Source organism: Bufo bufo, chromosome 3, assembly GCF_905171765.1.
Source record: "Bufo bufo chromosome 3, aBufBuf1.1, whole genome shotgun sequence".
NCBI lineage: Eukaryota > Metazoa > Chordata > Amphibia > Anura > Bufonidae > Bufo > Bufo bufo.
In genome coordinates this window covers 598,444,747-598,462,842 of record NC_053391.1, presented here as the reverse complement: position 1 = coordinate 598,462,842, position 18,096 = coordinate 598,444,747, and the positions used below count along the sequence as shown (strand labels likewise).

The 18,096-nt window shown below is 44.6% G+C and overlaps 1 protein-coding gene across 3 annotated transcripts in view; it reads left to right on the top strand.

The window, feature by feature from the left end:
• Positions 1-798: 798 nt before the first annotated feature.
• The window catches only part of LOC120993851 (TRAF family member-associated NF-kappa-B activator-like), an 81,482-nt gene continuing 64,184 nt past the window's right edge, over positions 799-18,096 (top strand). For 2 of the 3 annotated variants that reach the window (XM_040422326.1, XM_040422323.1), the window contains exon 1: positions 843-1,013. The gene's annotated coding sequence lies outside the window, so the exon portion shown is untranslated. Of the gene's footprint in view, positions 1,014-18,096 lie in introns of all 3 variants that reach the window. The other variant, XM_040422324.1, reaches the window with a different exon arrangement.

The following is an 18,096-nucleotide window of genomic DNA, read 5'->3' as shown; positions in this document are numbered from 1 at the left end:
TTATAGGCTTTATATAAGTGAATACAATACAGTTAAATACAGTGACTGGCACGGTCTCTGATTATGGTCTTTTGCTTTTTCTTTTCTTATCTATCCAGCCCAGACCACCATGATGATTTCTTTCATCCATCACTCATTGTGCAGCGTTTGCCGCCCTCCTTACTGCACCACCCAATCATAGTGTCCCACACAGTAATACTGACTCCTTACTGCCCCTCATAGTAGTGGTGCTACAGCAATAGTCTGGATCAAAAAATCTCGGGCTTTTGCCATGAACCACTGATAGCTCCAGCGCCGACCTCCAACATGCATTTTAGGTTGGCCACAAATAAGGTTGAGATATAATAAAGTTTAACTGCACAAGGAGACCAACCCGGGGTTTGTTTGTAGTCTTGAACAGGCACATAGGTTGGCATATGAGCTGTAGACACAAAACGATGGTATATCTCAACCAATACTGTTTGTGAATGTGTGAATACAATAAAGTATATTCTCTAAAGGATTGTTCTATGAGAGCTGGCAAGTATGGGGTATTGTCCCACTTCACAGAGCCTTTACATTTCATCTTCTGAGACATATACTTTTTACTTGCTACTGGAGTGCCCCTTTGACTAACCCATTCATGGTGGCAGCCCTGTCCAGGTCTCTGATGTCCAGTGTCTTTACCAGAGATGAGTGAATCCTTTACATACAGCAATGTTATCAAGAAAGTTTTCAAGTTTCCTGTTTTTGTCAGGGTAGCGGGTTTCATTTTCAGTGTAATGAAGCTGGGAATTTCCCCTTGTAAAGCAGACTGCTCTGCGAACAGGTTCTATTGCCACAGCAGATTTACAGCCAGCAAAGGGACAAAACTGCGCTGTATGGAGCCCACAAACGTAAGAAAGTCCTCCGATATTAGTTAATGCAAGTTCTTCATTTCATGGCTTCTCCTGGTCGCCTCTGCACATGCAGACTAATACCAATTGCTTCTTTGAGCATTTTTGCTGAAATTTTGAGATTTTAGGATCTTGGAGGTAAGTGCTGAATTATCCATATTTTTCTACATCCTAGGTTCTCTACTTGTGTAACCCTGGGGGTACGTGCCATGTCTGGGGGTACTGGCAACAACCTCAGAGTATGCTTATAATAGCTGTACGGTAACACATTTTAGTAATTTTTTTCAGTAGGGGGTACTTGGCTTACAAATGTAGGAAATCACTGAAACAAGCAGTGCACAGTAATCCAGATATGGACAGGTCACTAAAGGCCCCTTTATCAGGGCCAATAACTGGGTCAGTTATCAGGAAGGAGCGTTCCTTGGAATGCTTATTTCCGATAATTGCCCTGGAAAAAGCCTCTTGCACACGAACGTATTTTCTTTCCGTGTCCGTTCCATATTTTTTGGAGACCATTCACTTCAATGGGTTCACAAAAAAAACGGAAGTTACTCCGTGTGCATTCCGTTTCCGTATGTCCGCATTTCCGTTCCGCAAAAAAATAGAACATATCCTATTATTGTCTGCATTACAGACAAGGGTAGTACTGTTCTATTAGGGGCCAGCTGTTCCGTTCTGCAAAATACAGAATGCACACGGATGTCATCCGTATTTTTTGCGGACCGCAAAATACATACGGTCGCGTGCAAGAGGCCAAAGGGTGGAAACGGTTGTTTTTTGGATGAGCGTGTAGGGACACACCCCAGCTGGTAACACCCAGTTGTCAATTTCTTCATAGATTTCTGGGAGGAATAGAAGAGAAACAGCACAGACTTCCAAGAAAAGATGCTCCAGATTTGTAGGGGCACACCCCCAGCTGGTAACACCCAGTTGTCAATTTCTTCAAACATTTCTAGGGGAATAACAGAGGAACGCACAGACTTCTAAGAAAAGATCCTCCAGATTTTTTACTTCATGTGAAATACAATTATGTACTAAGATAGGCATGTGGAGGTGGAAGGAGTTCTTTAATATCACCTTACAGAATTCCTAACATTTCCCTCAGATCAAAGAACATAAAACATCTTTAATATACATTCCTCACCTACATTGCTACCTTGAGGCCTAGGCTACATTAACACTGAATGTCTGTCGAAATGTTACACCAGCAAAAAGCTGCAGAAAATTCCTTATGATGTCCCTGAGAGGACGTGTGTGTATGTACATACAGCTCTATATGATGTCCCTGGAAGGATGTCTGTGTATTTGTATACAGCTCTGTATAATGTCTCTGAGAAGATGTGTGTGTATGTACACTGCTCAAAAAAATAAAGGGAACACTTAAACAACACAATGTAACTCCAAGTCAATCACACTTCTGTGAAATCAAACTGTCCACTTAGGAAGCAACACTGAGTGACAATCAATTTCACATGCTGTTGTGCAAATGGGATAGACAACAGGTGGAAATTATAGGCAATTAGAAAGACACCCCCAATAAAGGAGTGGTTCTGCAGGTGGTGACCACAGACCACTTCTCAGTTTCTATGCTTCCTGGCTGATGTTTTAGTCACTTTTGAATGCTGGCGGTGCTTTCACTCTAGTGGTAGCATGAGACGGAGTCTACAACCCACACAAGTGGCTCAGGTAGTGCAGCTTATCCAGGATGGCACATCAATGCGAGCTGTGGCAAGAAGGTTTGCTGTGTCTGTCAGCGTAGTGTCCAGAGCATGGAGGCGCTACCAGGAGACAGGCCAGTACATCAGGAGACGTGGAAGAGGCCGTAGGAGGGCAACAACCCAGCAGCAGGACCGCTACCTCCGCCTTTGTGCAAGGAGGAACAGGAGGAGCACTGCCAGAGCCCTGCAAAATGACCTCCAGCAGGCCACAAATGTGCATGTGTCTGCTCAAACGGTCAGGAACAGACTCCATGAGGGTTATATGAGGGCCCAACGTCCACAGGTGGGGGTTGTGCTTACAGCCCAACACCGTGCAGGACGTTTGGCATTTGCCAGAAAACACCAAGATTGGCAAATTCACCACTGGCGCCCTGTGCTCTTCACAGATGAAACCAGGTTCACACTGAGCACATGTGACAGACGTGACAGAGTCTGAAGACGCCGTGGTGAACGTTCTGCTGCCTGCAACATCCTCCAGCATGACCGGTTTGGCATTGGGTCAGTAATGGTGTGGGGTGGCATTTCTTTGGAGGGCCGCACAGCCCTCCATGTGCTTGCCAGAGGTAGCCTGACTGCCATTAGGTACCGAGATGAGATCCTCAGACCCTTTGTGAGACCATATGCTGGTGCGGTTGGCCCTGGGTTCCTCCTAATGCAAGACAATGCTAGACCTCATGTGGCTGGAGTGTGTCAGCAGTTCCTGCAAGACGAAGGCATTGATGCTATGGACTGGCCCGCCCGTTCCCCAGACCTGAATCCAATTGAGCACATCTGGGACATCATGTCTCGCTCTATCCACCAACGTCACGTTGCACCACAGACTGTCCAGGAGTTGGCAGATGCTTTAGTCCAGGTCTGGGAGGAGATCCCTCAGGAGACCGTCCGCCACCTCATCAGCTGCATGCACAGGCTTTGTAGGGAGGTCATACAGGCACGTGGAGGCCACACACACTACTGAGCCTCATTTTGACTTGTTTTAAGGACATTACATCAAAGTTGGATCAGCCTGTAGTGTGTTTTTCCACTTTAATTTTGAGTGTGACTCCAAATCCAGACCTCCATGGGTTAAAAATTTGATTTCCATTTTTTTTATTTTTGTGTGATTTTGTTGTCAGCACATTCAACTATGTAAAGAACAAAGTATTTCAGAAGAATATTTAATTAACTCAGATCTAGGATGTTTTATTTTTATGTTCCCTTTATTTTTTTGAGCAGTGTACATATAGTTTTATATGATGTCTCTGAGAGGACGTGTGGGTATGTATATACAGCTCTATATTATGTCTCTGAGAGGACGTGTGTGTATGTGTATGTGTATGTATATACAGCTCTATATGATGTCTGAGAAGATGTATGTGTATACAGCTCTATATGATGTCTCTGAGAGGATGTGTGTGTATGTATATACAGCTCTATATGATGTCTCTGAGAGGACATGTGTGTATGTGTATGTATATACAGCTCTATATGATGTCTGAGAAGATGTGTGTGTATGTATATACAGCTCTATATGATGTCTGAGAGGACGTGTGTGTATGTACAGTATATACAGCTCTATATGATGTCTCTGAGAGGATGTGTGTATGTGTATACAGCTCTTTATGATGTCTCTGAGAGGACGTGTGTATGTACAGTATACAGTCAGGTCCATAAATATTGGGACATTGACACAATTCTAACATTTTTGGCTCTATACACCATCACAATGGATTTGAAATAAAATAAACAAGATGTGCTTTAGCTGCAGACTGTCAGCTTTAATTTGAGGGTATTTACATCCAAATCAGGTGAACGGTGTAGGAATTACAACATTTTGCATATGTGCCTCCCACTTGTTAAGGGACCAAAAGTAATGGGACTGAATAATAATCATAAATCAAACTTTCACTTTTTAATACTTGGTTGCAAATCCTTTGCAGTCAATTATAGCCTGAAGTCTGGAACGCATAGACATCACCAGACGCTGGGTTTTATCCCTGGTGATGCTCTGCCAGGCCTCTACTGCAACTGTCTTCGGTTCCTGCTTGTTCTTGGGGCATTTTTCCATTAGTTTTGTCTTCAGCAAGTGAAATGCATGCTCAATCCGATTCAGGTCCGGTGATTGACTTGGCCATTCATTGCATAACATTCCACTTCTTTCCCTTAAAAAACTCTTTGGTTGCTTTTGCAGTATGCTTTGGGTCATTGTCCATCTGCACTGTGAAGTGCTGTCCAATGAGTTCTGAAGCATTTGGCTGAATATGAGCAGATAATATTGCCCGAAACACTTCAGAATTCATCCTGCTGCTTTTGTCAGCAGTCACATCATCAATAAATACAGGAGAACCAGTTCCATTGGCAGCCATACATGCCCACGCCATGACATTACCACCACTATGCTTCACTGATGAGGTGGTATGCTTAGGATCATGAGCAGTTCCTTTCCTTCTCCATACTCTTCTCTTCCCATCACTCTGGTACAAGTTGATCTTGGTCTCATCTGTCCATAGGATGTTGTTCCAGAACTGTGAAGGCTTTTTTAGATGTCGTTTGGCAAACTCTAATCTGGCCTTCCTGTTTTTCAGGCTCACCAATGGTTTACATCTTGTGGTGAACCCTCTGTATTCACTCTGGTGAAGTCTTCTCTTGATTATTGACTTTGACACACATACACCTACCTCCTGGAGAGTTTTCTTGATCTGGCCAACTGTTGTGAAGGGTGTTTTCTTCACCAGGGAAAGAATTCTTCGCTCATCCACCACAGTTGTTTTCCGTGGTCTTCCGGGTCTTTTGGTGTTGCTGAGCTCACCTTCTTTTTAAGAATGTTCCTGTCACGAGTTGGAGGTCCCAGGAGAGACCACCGCGTCGTCAAGCAATAAACAAACGGAAATCAGATACAGACACACAAGAGTTTATTGCACAAACAAAAATCAGGGAAGGCAGCACAGACAAAACATGAGCTCTATGTACCGTCAGCACAATGGGAGAAAACCCCCACTGCGCCACTGTCTAGTAATACTCCAGAGGGGCGTGACTAAGCAACTCCTGGTATTCACTAGAGCCCTAGATGGAAGGGTTAGACTTTGCCGCAGGAAGTTGCCAGGGTCCACTCTGGAGCGTGAACTAGACAGTGACAGCAGGAACGAATGGACAACAGGTACCAGAAGGTACCGACGGCACATAGGCAAACATAACAGACAGGCAAATACAAAACAGGGCAACTAATAACACAAGCAGAAATACGTAGCAAGGAAACAGGAGTGGCAATGAGCAGAGAACGACTTGCTCCACCAGTGGTATACTGCGTGGCCTTGCGCATAGCACTCTGCAGCTAGGCGCTTGCTGAACCAAGACATATGAATACACACAAAGTAACTAAAACATAACTGGCAGAACAGATAACAGAAAGACAGGAAAGAGGACATCAAAGAGGACGGGAAAGGACGTAAATGAACAAGTAGGGAAACCCACAGAGCACAGACAGACAGACACGGATCCCATGGGTCAGCAGCATGGGAGAGAGAGTACAAACCAGGAGCAGGACAAGACAACACACACCAGGAGAGCTGACACAGAACTGAGGAAACCTCAGCCTTAGGGTCCATTCACACGTCCGTTGTTTCTTTCCTGATCTGTTCCGTTTTTTGCGGAACAGATCTGGACCAGATCTGGACCCATTCATTTTCAATGGGTCCTGAAAAAAAAACGGACCGCTCAATGTCTGATTTTTTTTCAGGACCCATTGAAAATGAATGGGTCCAGCTCTGGTCCAGATCTGTTCCGCAAAAAACGGAACAGATCAGGAAAGAAACAACGGACGTGTGAATGGACCCTTATATACAGGTTCCATGGGTGCAGCAGAGAGGCCACACCCATGGAGCAGACAGAGATGATTAACTCCTAATAGTAACACAGGGGAGTTAACCCGTACAGAACCACAAATAACACACAGAAACAAAACTGGAAGGTCACAGCCAGAGATAGTGGCTCTGACAGTTCCAAACAGTTGTTTTGGCCACGCCTAATGTTTTTGCTATCTCTCTGATTGGTTTGTTTTGCTTTTTTAAGCCTAATGATGGCTTGCTTCCCTGATAGTGACAGCTCTTTCGATCTCATCTTGAGAGTTGACAGCAACAGATTCCAAATGCAAATAACACACTTGAAATGAACTCTGGACCTTTTATCTGCTCATTGTAATTGGGATAATGAGGGAATAACACACACCTGGCCATGGAACAGCTGAGAAGCCAATTGTCCCATTACTTTTAATTCCTTAACAAGTGGGAGGCACATATGCAAACTGTTGTAATTCCTGCACCGTTAACCTGATTTGGATTTAAATACCCTCAAATTAAAGCTGACAGTCTGCAGTTAAAGCGCATCTTGTTCGTTTCATTTCAAATCATTTCAAATCCAATTGTGTTGATGTCCCAATATTTATGGACCTGAATGTATACAGCTCTATATGATGTCTGAGAGGAGAAGAACATAAAACATCTTTAATATACATTCCTCACCTTCATTGCTACCTTGAGTCCTAGGCTACAGTAACACTGAATGTCTGTCAAAATGTTACACCAGCAAAAAGCTGCAGAAAATTCCATATGATATCCCTGAGAGGACGTGTGTGTATGTACATACAGCTCTGTATGATGTCTCTGAGAGGACGTGTGTGTATGTGTATACAGCTCTATGTGATGTCTCTAAGAGGATGTGTGTGTATGTATATAAATAGAGATGTCCCAAACTATTCGCCGGCGAACAGTTCCCGGTGAACATAGCTTGTTCGCATTCGCCGCGGCAGGCGAACATATGCGATGTTCGGTCCGCCCCTATACATCATCATTGAGCAAACTTTGACCCTGTACCTCACAGTCAGCAGACACATTCCAGCCAATCAGCATACCCTCCCTCCCAGACCCTCCCACCTCCTATCAAAAAGCAAGGACAGCATCCATCTTAGATTCATTCTGAAGCTGCAGTGTCACATTCAACACTGCGAATTCAACTTAGAGCTGGGTTCCTAATGGTTGTATTGCTAGAATATAACGAAGATTGAGAATATAGTGCTATATTCGTTATATTAGTCAATTCTAGCAATACAACTATTAGGAACTCAGATCTAAGTTGTAATCGCAATGCGATTAAGGCTGAGTTCACACGGGCGAGATTTCCGCGCGGGTGCAATGCGTGAGGTGAACGCATTGCACCCGCACTGAATCCGGACCCATTCACTTCTATGGGGCTGTGCACATGAGAGGTGATTTTCACGCATCACTTATGCGTTGCGTGAAAATCGCAGCATGCTCTATATTGTGCGTTTTTCACGCAAAGCAGGCCCCATAGAAGTGAATGGGGGTGAGTGAAAATCGCAAGCATCCGCAATCAAGTGTGGATGCCGTGCGATTTTCACGCATGGTTGCTAGGTGACAGTCTACTCACTGTATTATTTTACCTTATGACATGGTTATAAGGGAAAATAATAGCATTCTTTAATACAGAATGCTTAGTAGGTGGTCAATTGAGGGTTAAAAAATAATTAACTCACCTTCTCCTCTTGATCGCGTAGCTGCCGGTCTCTTCTTACTTCTTTAATCATGAGCTGCCGGCTAAATGACCTGTGGTGACCGTGGTGATGGACCATGTTATTATTATTATTGGACAATGTGATCTGACGTCACCACAGGTCCTTTAAAGAATGCTATTATTTTTCCTTATAACCATGTTATAAGGGAAAATAATAACATCTACACAACACCGAACCCAAACCTGAACTTCTGTGAAGAAGTTCGGGTTTGGGTACCACAGTCAGTTTTTTATCACGCTTGTGCAAAACGCATTGCACCCGCGCGATAAAAACTGAACAAAACGCAATCGCAGTCAAAACTGACTGCAATTGGGTACCTACTCGCGCGGGTTTGCCGCAACGCATCCGGACCTTATCCGGACACGCTCGTGTGAACTCAGCCTAATACAGGTTATATTAATCGCATTGCGAATTCAACTTAGAGCTGGGTTCCTAATGGTTGTATTGCTAGAATATAACAAAGATTGAGAATATAGTGCTATATTCGTTATATTCGTCAATTCTAGCAATACAACCATTAGGAACTTAGCTCTAAGTTGAATTCGCAATGCGATTAATGCAGGTTATATTAATCGCATTGCAAATTCAACTTACCACACTCTGCGTCAACGACGTAATTTTCCATGGGAGTTTTGCCATGGATCCCCCTCCGGCATGCCACAGTCCAGGTGTTAGTCCCCTTGAAACAACTTTTCCATCACTATTGTGGCCAGAAAGAGTCCCGGTGGGTTTTAAAATTCGCCTGCCTATTGAAGTCTATGGCGGTTCGCCCGTTCGCGAACATTTGCGAAAATTCGCGTTCGCCGTCCTTGAACGGAAAATTTTATGTTCGCGACATCTCTATATATAAACCCCAACTCCCCTGACAAAGCCGCATCGTAGCGAAACATGTCGGGTGGGGTAGTGACAATCTACAATTTTTAGACAGGTTGCAGTATAGGGCAAGATCCACAACTAGTAGGGTCGCAATCATTGTCCAGCTCAATACATATTGTGCAAATGTTCGGAGGCCAACTGCCTGATCTCCCAGCGTGTGAGATGTGGGATATAGGAATACATCGCATTGGGATATAGGAATACATCTCATCTATTTACAACAGAAACTCCTATACAATTCTCCTCTGGATAGATCATCAGCTTCTGATCGGCGGGGGTCCGACACCAGGGACCCCCGCCGATCAGCTGTTTGAGAAGGCAGCGGCGCTCCAGCAGCGCCGCGGCCTTCTCACTGTTTACCGCCGGCCCAGTGATGTCACGACTAGTATCAATTAGCGTGGACGAGGCTAAGCTCTGTTCACTTGAATGGAGCTTAGCCGCGCCCATGCTAGTTGATACTAGTCGTGACGTCAGTGGGCCAGCGGTAAACAGTGAGAAGGCCGCGGCGCTGCTGGAGCACCGCTGCCTTCTCAAACAGCTGATCGGCGAGGGTCCCTGGTGTCAGACCCCCGCCGATCAGAAGCTGATGATCTATCCAGAGGATAGATCATCAGTTAAATGAAAGTGCAGAACCGCTTTAAATGCTGAGAAAGGGGTGGAACATATGTGATGTCATGATATGGGCAGATCATCTGATAAGGGGGGGGGGGGCGGCAATTTTTATCTTGCCTAGGGCGGCAAAAACCCTTGTACCGGCCCTGCCTGCGGTGATACATTGCCACAGAGTATCCATGAGGTTAATATAAAAGAAATTAATCACCAGTCCGCAACAATGCTGTGCTGCAGGTCCGAAAAGTGTTGTGGGGTCAGTCACGTTTTAAACAGGTAAAAATATAGAGTTCGGACCGCGCATATCATCAAGGCCAGTATGCAAACAAATTTTCCTTTCTTCCTTCTCCCTTTTGAAAGAGAACTGAGGGCTGCAAATACCCTATATATGGATATCCTGCAACTGCTAAAAGTTTAAGATAGTGTAAGTCCGTATGATTAGGTGACCTGCACTGTACAGATTATACTTACACAGCGCTATGTCAACCAAGGCGTGTATATAATCCCTCCGTAGCTAGTTGTTCTTATTTTGACGGAGATCCATGTTCTCATGCAATACCGCAGGATCTACACACGGACTTAATTCAGATATACCCCAGGTGAATCAGCTGTTTTTTTCTTTCGATTTCTTTTCCTAGAGGTTTCTGTGAATACAAGTGGCTTCTGCAATAGTGAAGCTCCGTTGGTGTTTGGTTAAAAAAAATTATTTTGCACATACTCACAAACACGCTCTTTAAAATTGGCATTTAAAAATTTGAGACGCTGGGATTTTTAAATGCCAATTTTAAAGAGCGTTTGTGAGTATGTGCAAATAAATTTTTTTAACCAAACACCAACGGAGCTTCACTATTGCAGAAGCCACTTGTATTCACAGAAACCTCTAGGAAAAGAAATCGAAAGAAAAAAACAGCTGATTCACCTGGGGTATATCTGAATTAAGTCCGTGTGTAGATCCTGCGGTATTGCATGAGAACGTCGATCTCCGTCAAAATAAGAACAACTAGCTACGGAGTGATTATATACACGCCTTGGTTGACATAGCGCTGTGTAAGTATAATCTGTACAGTGCAGGTCACCTAATCATACGGACTTACACTATCTTAAACTTTTATCAGTTGCAGGATATCCATATATAGGGTATTTGCAGCCCTCGGTTCTCTTTCAAAAGGGAGAAGGAAGAAAGGAAAATTTGTTTGCAAACTGGCCTTGATGATATGCGCGGTCCGAACTCTATATTTTTATCCATGAGGTTAACCACCTCTTAAATAGAATGTAGAGCGAGCGACAGTGACCCAAAAAATACATAAATTAACTGATTTAGTCCGTAACTGCAACCTGATATTTTTTAATTACCTTGCAGTATTGGTTTCTCTGAATATTTTTGTTTTGAAAGTAAATAATAAAGGTTAAAGTTTTAACATATAGATAGGACGCCTAAAAGGTGTATGTATATACAGCTCTACAGTCGTGGCCAAAAGTTTTGAGAATTACATAAATATTGGAAATTGGAAAAGTTGCTGCTTAAGTTTTTATAATAGCAATTTGCATATACTCCAGAATGTTATGAAGAGTGATCAGGTGAATTGCATAGTCCTTCTTTAGCATGAAAATTAACTTAATCCCAAAAAAAACTTTCCACTGCATTTCATTGCTGTCATTAAAGGACCTGCTGAGATCATTTCAGTAATCGTCTTGTTAACTCAGGTGAGAATGTTGACGAGCACAAGGCTGGAGATCATTATGTCAGGCTGATTGGGTTAAAATGGCAGACTTGACATGTTAAAAGGAGGGTGATGCTTGAAATCATTGTTCTTCCATTGTTAACTATGGTGACCTGCAAAGAAACGCGTGCAGCCATCATTGCGTTGCATAAAAATGGCTTCACAGGCAAGGGTATTGTGGCTACTAAGATTGCACCTCAATCAACAATTTATAGGATCATCAAGAACTTCAAGGAAAGAGGTTCAATTCTTGTTAAGAAGGCTTCAGGGCGTCCAAGAAAGACCAGCAAGCGCCAGGATCGTCTCCTAAAGAGGATTCAGCTGCGGGATCGGAGTGCCACCAGTGCAGAGCTTGCTCAGGAATGGCAGCAGGCAGGTGTGAGCGCATCTGCACGCACAGTGAGGCGAAGACTTTTGGAAGATGGCCTGGTGTCAAGAAGGGCAGCAAAGAAGCCACTTCTCTCCAAAAAAAACATCAGGGACAGATTGATCTTCTGCAGAAAGTATGGTGAATGGACTGCTGAGGACTGGGGCAAAGTCATATTCTCCAATGAAGCCTCTTCCCGATTGTTTGGGGCATCTGGAAAAAGGCTTGTCCGGAGAAGAAAAGGTGAGCGCTACCATCAGTCCTGTGTCATGCCAACAGTAAAGCATCCTGAGACTATTCATGTGTGGGGTTGCTTCTCATCCAAGGGAGTGGGCTCACTCACAATTTTGCCCAAAAACACAGCCATGAATAAAGAATGGTACCAAAACACCCTCCAACAGCAACTTCTTTCAACAATCCAACAACAGTTTGGTGAAGAACAATGCATTTTCCAGCACGATGGAGCACCGTGCCATAAGGCAAATGTGATAACTAAGTGGCTCGGGGACCAAAACGTTGACATTTTGGGTCCATGGCCTGGAAACTCCCCAGATCTTAATCCCATTGCGAACTTGTGGCCAATCCTCAAGAGGCGGGTGGGCAAACAAAAACCCACTAATTCTGACAAACTCCAAGAAGTGATTATGAAAGAATGGGTTGCTATCAGTCAGGAATTGGCCCAGAAGTTGATTGAGAGAATTGCAGAGGTCCTGAAAAAGAAGCGCCAACACTGCAAATACTGACTCTTTGCATAAATGTCATGTAATTGTCGATAAAAGCCTTTGAAACGTATGAAGTGTGTGTAATTATATTTCACTACATCACAGAAACAACTGAAACAAAGATCTAAAAGCAGTTTAGCAGCAAACTTTGTGAAAACTAATATTTGTGTCATTCTCAAAACTTTTGGCCACGACTGTATATTATGTTCCTGAGAGGACCTGTGTGTATGTATATACAGCTCTATATGATATCTCTGAAAGGACCCGTGTGAAGGTATGTGTAGCAATCAGGATGTAATCTATAAATAGTGATCAATGTCTGACCCTGAGGGCTGCACACAAGAACATGGCATGGAAACAAGAAGTAGCATGGAGAACCTTTACAGTTTAAAAAGTAAATTTCCTCTTTAAGAGCCTGTAGACAATGCAGTAGTTTTCTTCAGACTATACTTTCGCCCTGATATATTTGCTATGCGCCGCCCCCAGGGCCGATCGTGTCCTAGGTCTATAGAAAATGGCAAGTGGTGCGGTGCGGCTTTTAATAGTCTATGTGTGTGTCACAGTGCTCCTACCAGGATACAGTCTCTCCCCAGGGTTAGGCTCCAAAGCAATAAAGGGGAAAAGTTGAGGTAGGAGATGGTGAATAAATATCGAGTCCAGACCTTTGATAAAGTTCAACAGCTTTACTTGAGTAAACTTGCATCTAGACAAGATTCAGGCTTTCGCTTGTTTCCAGCAGGTCTTGGCATAAACTGGCAGGCAAACTTGATAACTCTGCTTTCTCTCTCTGCTGTGCTAAACTCAGCTTGAATATAGTTACTGGACTTTGAGTCAGGTCTGGTATCCCTGGATTGGGGTGCCTTTGGCTGTTTTACCCCTCCTGACACTCAGTAAGTAAATTAACAAGGAGTCAGGAGCTCTATGAGTTACTTCCCTTTGGACAGACTCCTGCCGTAGCCGGAGATCTTTTTCCCCTTGCTGCTACATCTTTCATGTCCTCTCAGCTCCACTATCTAGACTAAACTGCCATAAACTAGAACTACAACCCCTCCCTTTGGTAGGAAGCAGGACTGGCCCACTTCTGCCCAAAAGGGGGATAATGGAATGGTGAGTTCCATTCTATCTAGATATCTCTCTCGCTGCCATATATGCTGCCACCTGCTGGTGAACCAGGCATATTGCATGTAATAATACATAACAGTTTCATAATAAGATTATGAATGCATAGTGTTAAGGACCTGGAAATAAATACACAGATGGCATTAATGTTTACCACTTTATGAAATACATGGCTACAAATAATATATTGGTGTGTGCTGTGATTTTCTTTTAGATATTGAAAGGGTTTTCCAACATATTAATTGTCATGCCCTGCTCAGACGGTGTGCGGAGGTCTGTCAGATTGGCAGCACGTGTCTAACCTTTTGTTTGTTTTGGAATCATGCTGGATCCGCCTTCCTTCAGGTGCTCTGGGTGGGGTCATTGGCTTAAATTGCCTTCAATCCCAGAGGGCTGTACGGGTTATAGAATTCAGTCTGGCCTTAGATTCAAGGAAGGAAGGATTGTCTGTTCCAGCTCAGATAAGTTTGGTTTCTGTTTGTGTTGTTTGCGGTCTAGGCTATTTGTGTGTCTTCTGCCCCTTCTCCCCTTTCACCATCTCAGGGATTCTAGGGTGTTTGCAGTCCAGGCACGAGGACACATCATTCCTACCATCTAGGTCTCAATGTGGGCTTAGCAGCATAGGGAGAGAAGTCAGGGATGTGCTAGGAGGTGACCTTCCCCAGCATCTAGCCTAGACACTTGTGTATTTGGTTGTCTGTGTATCGGAGATCCTGTCCGCCGTGACATTATAACCCGCCATACTGTGACTGCCATTACTCAGCGGTTTTGTGATGGCATCAATTGATGCACTGGTTGACCGCATGCAGGGATTATCCCTAGAGGTTGCAGATCTGCGTAGTTCGGTCACACAGTGTCAGAGTGTTCTGGCATCAGGTGCAGGTCAAATTGGTGGGGAGCCTAAAGTCGCTCTTCCCGAGAAATTTACAGGGGGTGCGGATGATTTTATCCGCTTTAAAGAGTCATGCAAATTGTATTTTCGACTGCGTCCATTTTCGTCAGGTGATGAAAGTCAGAGGGTTGGTATCATCATGTCTCTGCTTAAAGGGGACGCGCAATCCTGGTCTTTTTCTCTGCCGCCCGGTTCTCTGGCCCTCCGGTCGGTGGAGGAATTTTTCAAAGCCCTGGGATTGATTTACGATGACCCAGATCGTGTCTCGATGGCAGAATCTAAATTGCGTAACTTATTACAGGGTGAACATACTGCAGAGGTTTACTGCGTAGAGTTTAGGAGATGGGCTACTGAGTCAGGGTGGAACGACCCTGCGTTACGTAGTCAGTTTTGTCAGGGGTTGTCTGAGAGGTTGAAAGATGTCCGGGCTTTTCATGAGTACCCGGATACTCTAGAGAATGCTATGTCTTTGGCTATACGGTTGGATAGACGTATCAGAGAGAGGTGTAAGGGTCCCTCCGTGCAAGGGATCCCTTCTGCGTGTGGTTTCGTCTCACCTGCTGCCCAGGGTGATATTACTTATAGCTCTGGGGTAGGGGAGGAACCCATGCAGTTGGATCAGATATCTTTTCGTTCAGGTAGGAAAAACTTTAGGAGATTACATAAACTATGTTACTACTGTGGAAAAAGTGACCATTTTGTTTTTGCTTGTCCTTTTGTTAAAATACATGATGATATGAAAGAAAGAAAAAAAAAACGTCCTGACTCTTGGTAGCGTGAATGGAGTAGTGGAACAAGCAGGTATGCAAGCTCCCTGTAATTCTCGTTTTCTCCTTCCAGCTATGGTGGCGCTAGACTCAAGAAAATTTTCTGTTGAGGTATTCATTGACTGTGTTGCTGGGTTAAACCTTATTGACTTTCTTTTTCTTCAAAATCTGGGTCTAAGTACGTGCACTTTAGAAAGGGAGATTCCGGTGTTTGCAATAGATTCTTCACCTCTTTCTCAAAGGAGTCTCACTCATATTGCACATGGTATTCAGTTGAGGGTGGGTGATTCACATGTAGAGTTTATATCTTGTTTTGTCATGAGGGATTTGCCTGCTCCTATAGTCCTAGGTTTACCGTGGTTGACAAAACATAATCCAATTATTGATTGGCAAGCAAAACAAATTATCGGTTGGGGAGAATTTTGTTCGGAGAATTGTCTTGGCACATCTATCTCTGGGGTGTCCACTGCGGTTCTACCTCAATATCTCTCAGACTTTGCGGATGTCTTTTCGGAGGGTGGGACCCAGGAATTGCCCCCTCATCGTGACTATGATTGTCCAGTTAATCTCATCCCAGGAGCTAAGTCTCGCCTTTACAATCTTTCCCAACCTGAAAGAGAGGTCATGCGAAAGTATATCGCCGAGAGTTTGGCAAAAGGTCTTATTAGGCCACCTAAGTCTCCGGTGGCAGTAGGTTTTTTCTTTGTCAAGAAAAAGGATGGATCACTGAGACCGTGTTTGGATTTTCGGGAATTGAACCGTATTACGGTCCGGGATCCGTATCCCCTTCCTTTGATCTCCGACCTTTTTGATCAGATTGTTGGTGCCAGGGTGTTCTCCAAGTTGGATTTGAGAGGGGCCTACAATCTGATCAGAATCAAGGAAGGGGGTGAGTGGAAGACGGCCTTCAATACGCACGAGGGTCATTTTGAGAATCTGGTTATGCCTTTTAGGCTGACTAACGCGCCAGCAGTATTTCAGCGATTCGTCAATGACATTTTTCATCACTTGGTAGGGAGGTTCGTGGTAGTTTACTTAGATGACATTTTAATTTACTCTCCTGATCTGAAGACCCATCAGGATCACGTGAGACAGGTTTTGACGATCCTTCAGGAGAATAAGTTATATGCCAAATTGGAAAAATGTGTGTTTTCTGTGCAGGAGCTTCCGTTTTTGGGATATCTGCTTTTCGACTCTGGTTTTCGTATGGACCCCGAAAAGGTCCGGGCGGTTCTGGAATGGGACCGACCAGAGAATCAGAAAGCTTTGATGCGGTTTTTGGGGTTTACTAACTATTGTAGAAAATTTATTCTAAACTATTCCACCATTGTTAAACCTCTGACTGATATGACAAAGAAGGGCACTGACGTCTCTGTTTGGTCGGAGGAGGCATTGCAGGCCTTTTCGACTATTAAGGAGTGTTTTGCGTCTGCTCCCATTCTGGTGCAGCCCGATGTGTCTCAACCATTCGTGGTGGAGGTGGATGCATCAGAAGTGGGGGTGGGAGCGGTGCTGTCGCAGGGTTCTTCTCCTGGCAAATGGGTCCCGTGTGCTTTCTTTTCCAAGAAGCTCTCGGTCGCCGAGAGGAACTATGATGTGGGAGATAGAGAAATTGCTGGCTATAAAGTTGGCCTTTGAGGAATGGCATCACTGGTTGGAGGGGGCTTCTCACCCCGTTACTGTTTATACGGATCATAAGAATTTGGCTTACCTGCAATCTGCCAAGCGTCTGAACCCTAGACAGGCCAGCTGGTCACAGTTTTTTACCAGGTTCAATTTTTTTGTTACTTTTCGTCCGGGGGTCAAAAACATCAAGGCAGATGCGTTGTCTCGCAGTTTTCCTGGGGGAGGTGATTCAGAGGATCCTGCTCCGATTTTGGGGTTGTGGTTTCCGCTCTGTATCCCGAATTGGAGTTGGAGGTGTTGGGAGCCCAGGGGGGGGCTCCTGGTTCCTGTCCCCCAGGGAGGTTGTTTGTTCCCGAAGAACTGCGATACAAGGTTTTCAAGGAACATCACGATACTGTCCTTGCCGGACATCCTGGTGGTAAGTCCACCTGTGACCTTGTGTCCCGGAGGTTCTGGTGGCCCGGGTTACGTAGCATTGAGGATTACGTGGCAGCTTGTGAAACCTGTGCACGATCTAAGGTTGCTCATACTCGACCGGCTGGTTCACTCCTTCCTTTATCTATTCCGTCTCGTCCTTGGACGCACTTGTCCATGGACTTTATTACGGATCTGCCGAGTTCCTCGGGGAAAACAGTAATTTTGGTGGTAGTTGATCGTTTTAGCAAGATGACTCATTTTATATCGTTAACTAGTCTGCCTAATGCCAAGACTCTTGCGCAAATTTCTGTTGACAATATCGTGAGATTGCATGGTATTCCTTCGGATGTGGTTTCTGATAGGGGCACGCAGTTTGTCTCCAGGTTCTGGAGGGCGTTCTGCTCTCGGCTTGGCATTAAACTTTCGTTCTCTTCGGCGTTCCATCCGCAGTCGAATGGACAGACGGAGCGTACTAATCAGAGTGCCATCTTGGAAAATGGGTCCAAGATTTATCGGCCCGTACAAAATATCTGCGCTGATCAATCCAGTAGCGTTTCGACTGGATCTTCCAGAGACTTGGAGGATCCATGATGTGTTCCATAGATCTTTATTGAAAAAATATGTGAGACCAGTGGAACCATCGCCATTGCCCCCTCCTCCTGTTCTGGTCGATGGGAATTTAGAGTTCGAGATCTCCAGGATTCTTGACTCTAGAGTTCTTCAGGGTTCCCTTCAGGACCTGGTACACTGGAGGGGATACGGCCCTGAGGAGAGGATGTCGGTTCCGGCACTGGAGGTCAACGCCAGCCGACTGGTTAGGG